General features: G+C 38.4%; 1 pseudogene across 1 annotated transcript; it reads left to right on the top strand.

The window, feature by feature from the left end:
• Positions 1-6,001: 6,001 nt before the first annotated feature.
• On the top strand, positions 6,002-6,929 carry LOC309652379 (peroxiredoxin-1 pseudogene; annotated as a pseudogene). Its single transcript has one exon. The product of its transcript is annotated as a peroxiredoxin-1 pseudogene (transcript).
• Positions 6,930-7,522: the final 593 nt, after the last annotated feature.

The following is a 7,522-nucleotide window of genomic DNA, read 5'->3' as shown; positions in this document are numbered from 1 at the left end:
TGATGGCTCCTGGAAATAACTGTTTGGCATCATCTTCTAGAGGTGGCAAACAGTTACTTCCAAAAACCCAAGGGGTTTTTGATCATTTTTCTAAGTTTTATTATTGATTTTTTTGGGGGGAGTGTGTCTTCCAAGCTCCTCACTCAGCCATTCTGAAAATCCCCACGATCACTTATTAACTGTTGTACAACATTCTCTATCCATGAGAATAGATGCTATAAATAGCCCAAGATGAAGAGGCATTGCTGTCTTGAAACATAAAGCAAAGATAGCTTCTTCATTGCCCAAAAGCACAAAACAAAGCAAAATCTGTCAAAATCATTTTTAATATTCAACTCATAAAATAACAAATATTAGGCAATCTGATGGCCCTTGATCATTATGAGGTACTTTTGTTTTCCTGTTTTGTCTTAGAGGTGTTTTGTGCTTTTGATGCAATCAAATTTATTTACCTGTATCTCTATGTTTTATGTCTACCCTACCCTATATTTCCTTTTATAATTTTATATTTTATGTTCAGGCCTTTAATCTATATGAAATTTATTTTTATGAAAGTTGTGATAACTTTATTTTTCCTAAGTGGATAACCAGTGCTCCTAAGACCATTTACTGAGTACTTTATCCTTTCTCCTTTGTCAAAAACTGAATTCCCTTATACAGCTGGATCTGTTTTGGACTCTTTATTCTGATCCATTGATTCATTTGTCAGTGTTTCTTCCATTACCACATCATTTTAATTACTACACCTCTATGTGTGTTTTGATATTTGATAGGGCAAGTAAGTCTCAACCCACTATTCTTTTTCAAAATTGTCTCAGCTATTTTTGCACTTTTTCTCTTCCAAGTGATTTTTAGAATCAACTTGTTGAGTTCTGTAAAACTTTTCACTAGGATTTTGATTGGGATTAAATTTATAGACTTTTATAGGTCATTGACATCTTTACAATATTGAGTTTTACCATAGTGAAATACAACATATCTATCACTTTACTCAGATATTCTTCCATTTCCGTCTGTAAAGTTTTGTTTTTTTTCATCTAGACTTTGTACATTTATTATAGATTTTTTTCCCCTGGGCAATTTATAGTTCTGGGAGTTGTTGTGACTGGGATCTTTTTAAAATCTATTACAATGTCCAGTAGATTATTGTTGGTGTATAAAAATATTATTCTTTTTTGTATGTTGCTCTTGTATTTTGCCACTTTGCTAAATTATTTTTATTGGTTCTAATGGTTTCTCGATTGACTGTCTCGGATTTTTTATGTAGACAATTATATTGCTTACAAATAATGATAGTCATATTTCCCTTATTATTTATATCTCTTTTGCCAAAATTAATTCATTCATTCAATTAATATTTGGCAGCTGCTTATGTGCCAGGGCAGCTGCCATGTGCCAGGCATTGTTCTACACTTGGGGGATACAGTAATGGACAAAACAGACAAGGTTTATGCCCTCTAGTGCTTATATTCTCTTCAGGAGACATTGACAATTTAGGAAAGGCATAAAAAGGTCAGTCACCTAGCTGCATGTAAATCAATGAACTTAGAACACTCCCTAACACCATACACAAAAATAAACTCAAAATGGCTTAAAGATTTAAATATACGACATGACACCATAAAACTCCTAGAAGAGAACATAGGCAAAACATTCTTTGACATAAATCGTAGCAATGTTTTCTTAGATCAGTCTCCCAAGGCAAAATAAATAAAATCAAAAATAAACAAATGAGACCTAATGAAACTTATAAGCTTTGCACAGCAAAGGAAACCATAAACAAAATGAAAAGAAAACCTACAGACTGGGAGAAAATATTCACAAATGTTGCGACCAACAAGGGCTTAATTTCCAAAATATACAAACAGCTCATACAACTCAATATTAAAAAAACAAACAACCCAATCAAAAAATGGGCAGAAGATCTAAATAGCCATTTCTCCAAAGAAGACATACAGATGGGCAATGGGCACATGAAAAGATGCTCACCATTGTAATTATTAGAGAAAGGCAAATCAAAACTACAATGAGGTATCACCTCACACTGGTCAGAATGGCTATCATTAAAAAGTCTACAAATAACAAATGCTGGAGAGGGTGTGGAGAAAAGGGAACCCTCCTACACTGTTGGTAGGAATGTAAACTGGTGCAGCCACTATGGAGAAAACTAAAAAGAGAGTTGCCATACAATCCAGCAATCCCACTCCTGGGCATATATCCAGACAAAGCTATAATTCAAAAAGATACATGCACCCCTATATTCATAGCAGCACTATTTACAATAGCCAAGACATGGAAACAACCTAAATGTACACTGACAGACAAATGGATAAAGAAGATGTGGTTTATGTATACAATGTATTATTACTCGGCCATAAAAAGAATGAAATAAAGCCATTTGCAGCTACATGGATTATCTAGATTATCATACTAAGCGAAGTCAGTCAGAAAGAGAAAGACAAATATCATATGATATCACTTATTTGTGGAACCTAAAAAAAGAATACAAACGAACTTATTTACAAAACAGAAACAGACTCATTGACATAGAAAACAATCTTATGGTTACCAAAGGGGAAGGGGGAGGAGGGATAAATTAAGAGTTTGGAATTAACAGATACACACTACTATATATAAAATAGATAAACAACAAGGACCTACTGTATAGCACAGGGAAGTATATTCAGTAACTTATAATAACCTATAATGGAAAATAATATGAAAAAGAATGAATATATATGTATATAAATATACATATATATATATATATATCTGAATAACTTTGCTGCACACCTGAAACTAACACAACATTGTAAATCAACTACACTTCAATAAAAAAAAAAAAGGTCAGTCATCACTGGCAAAATATCCTCAAACTTAGTGGCTTAAAATAACAATAAAGGGGGAGGGATAATTTAGGAGGTTGGAATTAGCAGATACACACTACTATATATAAAATAAATAACAACTATATATAAAATAAGATAAACAACAAGGACCTACTATATAGCACAGGGAACTATATTCAATATTTTGTAACAAACTATAAGGGAAAGGAATCTGAAAAAGAATATATATATAACTAATATTTTATATATATATATATATATGAATCACTGTGCTGTACACCTGAAACTAACACAACAATGTAAATCAACTATACTCCAATTTTTTTTAAAAAGGCATAGGCTCTGAAATCAGAAAAAAAACAATAAATATTTATCTCACACAGTTGATACTGGTCGTGAATCTGGAAATAGCTTGTTGATGACTCGGGGTCTTTCTTGAGATTGTAGTCAAGATGTCAGCTGGGCTTGCCATCATCTGAAGACTTGGCTGGGGCTGGAGGATTCATTACCAAGATAGCTTACTTACACGGCTGGCAAGGTTCTGGTTGTTGGCAGGAGGCCTCAGTTCCTCATCTCCATAGGGCCGCTTAAGTGTCCTCATCACGTGGCAGCAGGCTGTCCCCAGGAAGAGTGATCCAAGAAGAAGAGACAGGCAGAAGCTGTAAAGTCGTTTATGACCTATCCTTAACAGTATTCCATCATTTTCACAATATACTATTGATTACACAGGTCAACCTTATTCAGTGCGGGAGGGGACTACACAAAGGTATGAATACCAGCAGGCAGGGATCACTGGGGGCCATCTTTTTTTTTTAATTTTTATTGGAGTATAGTTGATTTACAATATTGTGTTAGTTTCAGGTATACAGCAAAGTGAATCAGTTATACATATACATGTATCAACTTTTTTTTTAGATTCTTTCCCCATATAGGTCATTACAGAATATTGATTCTTTTCCCATATAGGCCATTACAGAGTACTGAGTAGAGTTCCTTGTGCTGTACAGTAGGTCCCTATTAGTTTTCTGTTTTATATATAGTAGTGTGTACATGTCAATCCCAATCTCCCAATTCATCCCTCTCCCCCCTTACCCCATTGGGGGCCATCTTGAAGGTTGGATACCACAAACTATACATGAATTCTGAGGGAATTGTAAAGCGTGAAAGTAGAGGATGTCAGCTGTGAAGCATAGGCAACTTGAAGCCAGGAGACAGGCTCATGAACAAGAATTGAGGATTATTAAAAAAGGAATCTCTAAGATAGTTATTCTCAACCATCAAACTCAATAATGACTTTATAACAAATATTTTGTAATACCCTTTTATTTTCCTGAAATGGAGTTTGTGGATAAGTAACTTACCTATATACCTAATTTGAAAAGATGAGCATAATGTCCTAACTGTAATGTTAAGGACATAAAGTTATATTTTTTTAACAAAATAAAACATATTTCGATATCTAAATTCTTAATCATGATTATACTGGAAAACATAATGAAGTCAGTGGCCTCCACCTGAAAATGCTAACTGATAACAGGTGTGTTGTATTGGTCACTCAAATACCACAAATGGCATTGCCATAGTGATGTTGAAATGGAGCAGGACCCTATGGTCCTCCCCACAATGTCCTCTGCCTGCCTTTTGTCTGTGGAAAAACTTTTATTAAAGAATAAACTTAATCAGAGAGTGAGAAAATTCAGAAACAAAGGAAAACAGTCCAAGACTAAATAATAATAGTCACTAAGCATAATCAGGGACCTTTAGTTCCTCTTCATGGGCTATAGATAATATTCTGAGCCATATCCTGTGAGCTATCTTGTAGATATTGAAACCCCCACCAGGTAGAAGAAGTGAACTACAGGATGACCAGACTGTAACCATGACATAAACTGCCACAATTCTGAGAATTGGGCTCAAGGAAATGGGAACAAACCGACCCTGGAACTGAAGATTAACTGTACTTAAAACAATCAAGATGATGCTGGTCAGACCACCGCATGACCAATTTCAAGAGGACCGCCAGAGCTGACTGCTGTTTCTGCATGTAGCCCCCTCCCTCTGTCTATAAAAGCTCTTGTGCACTGGTTGTTGGGGGTCGGGGGTAGCCGGCCTTTGGACAGGAGTTCACCCTCCTCCCGGGTTGCCGGCATCCAAAATAAAACAAGCTTTCCTTTCCACCAACTTGCCTCTTTATTGGCTTTTGAGCGGCGAGCAGCTGGACCTTACTTTTGGTTCCAGTGTGGTTTTCCAAATGATGAACAACTCTTGGTAAAATTCTGAATAAAACAACGCACAATCTTCCCTTGATTTACATGATTGCTGCATTTTTGAAAACTTCAGTGTTAATTTAAACTGTATAAAAATACTTGGTGTTTTTGTTTAATATGAGTTGGGTTATAAGCTCGGATAATCGTAAACAGTCTTTTCACCTACATGAGCAGACATTCAAAAGTCACATGAGATAAGACTGTCATGTGCACTGCAGGACTTTAGCAACCCTGAACACTGCCCACCCCCCTGTTATTGTGACAACCAAAAGTACCACAGTATATTTCCCAAAATGCCTTCTAGAGAGCAATATGGACCCCCACCCTCACTCCCACCCCCACTGAAGACCACTTAGCGAAGAGAGGGCAGGTAAGTAGGCAGTGGAAGGAAATGAGAAGTGGAGGGGTATGGTTGTGAGGGGTACTTGAGAACAGGAAATGAGGCAATCTGAATCTTGGGGCTTCCATCGCCATACATATTTACTGATGGAATGAAGGTCTCAGAACCAAACACAACCTTACACCAGGGACAAGAGGGACGATGGAGAGGCGGGTAGAAGAAAAGGCCAGGACTTGTGGACTCTGAACTAACAGGACTTAGGACTACTATTGCACTTTTGCTGAAGTCACCTTAGCATTTTAGACACTACCTCATACCTTTCTTTCTTTCATTTTCTTTGAGCCCAGACTAACCGGAGCTTCTAAAATGCTGGTTACTGCTGAAGGACATCTCTATTTTACATATGAGAAGACTGAGGCCCAGAGAGATGAAATGCCTTACAGGAGGTCCCCACAGCAAGTTGATGGCTGAGCCGGGGGAAGTGAGGATCTTTCCACTAGAGTACTTTTTTTTTTTTTTTGAGGATACAAAGAATTTATTTTGGCATGTCTCTTTCCTGACTGTCCTCTGTGGTTTGTCTGTGAGAACTGCTGATAGCAATATGTCTTCAGGAAATGCCAAAATTGGGCACCATGCCCCCCAGTTCAAAGCAACTGCTGTAATGCCAGATGGTCAGTTCAAAGATATCAGCCTATCTGACTACAAAGGAAAATATGTTGTGTTCTTCTTTTAGCCTCTTGACTTCACCTTTGTGTGCCCCACAGAGATCATTGCTATCAGAGATAGGGCAGAAGAATTTAAGAAACTCAACTGCCAAGTGATTGGTGCTTCTGTGGATTCTCACTTCTGTCTCCTGGCATGGATCAACACACCCAAGAAACAAGGAGGACTGGGACCCATGAACATTCCCTTGATATCAGACCCCACGCGCACCTTTGCTCAGGACTGTGAGGTCTTAAAGGCCCATGAGGGCATCTCATTCAGGGGCCTTTTTATTATTGATGATAAAGGTATCCTTCGACAGATCACCATAAATGACCTTCCTGTTGGCCGTTCTGTGGATGAGACACTGAGACTAGTTCAGGCCTTCCAGTTTACTGACAAACATGGGGAAGTGTGCCCAGCTGGCTGGAAGCCTGGCAGTGATACCATCAAGCCTGATGTCCAGAAGAGCAAAGAATATTTCTCTAAGCAGAAGTGAGCACTGGGCCATTTTAGGGCCAGGCTGCAGTAGGTGGCCATGAGAACAAAACTATTGTCTTTTGTACTATTGTCATGCTTAAAACACAGACCTTACAGTCAGCCCAGATGTGGTGTGGGACAGGACAGCCTTTCCTGCAGGGGTTGGGGAGGCCAGCCTTTCTTCCTCTGGAGGGAATGGCCTGAGTTGTATTATGGGGCAGGCAAACTGACGTGTATAGTAATAAGGTATCGCTCTTGGCCTTTTGTAGTTTTATTAAACTTGAGCTGAGACCTTGTTGATTCTTCATTTTAGGGGGGCATTAGCCTTTGAGTGTAAGAGAAATTTACTTTTTGCCTTCCCTCTTTAGGGGAAAATGAGGTGTGAGAGCTGCCTCAGAATCAGGAAATTATATTGAGGGGAAATGCAAGTAGATACAGGGAATGGACCTGAAGCAAGGTGTTTCATTTCACCATATCTGGAGAAGAGCAAGACCTACTACAGTATTGGCCAAGGCACTGCAATTTATGCTGTAGGCTGGGTTTCAGGTTAAGAACCCAGTGAGATTACTGACATTTACTTTTACACTACTGGGAGGGCTGTATGAAAACCTGAGGCTTGGCCTCTTCTGATTAAATGGCTGGTACTGGTTCTGTAAAAGATCAGAGATATAGGCTTCAGTAGCTTTGGAACTAAAAGGGAGAGGGGGACACAAACACAAGCGCTGGTGTTCATAGGGTAGGCTTTCTGTGTCAAAAGCACAGTGCTCAGCACCTCGTGGCTTCCCTGGGTTTCTATCCTTGATTTAAGGGTAGTTCTTTCTTGTCCTCATATCATTGTCCTGAGGGAGGGTTGTCAGTGGGGCAAAGGTGGATTCCTCCTGGGC

Source organism: Balaenoptera physalus (genome assembly GCF_965194825.1).
Source record: "Balaenoptera physalus genome assembly, chromosome: X".
Classification (NCBI taxonomy): domain Eukaryota; kingdom Metazoa; phylum Chordata; class Mammalia; order Artiodactyla; family Balaenopteridae; genus Balaenoptera; species Balaenoptera physalus.
Note: the sequence above shows the minus strand (reverse complement) of the source record. Positions and strands in the feature narration are given on the sequence as shown.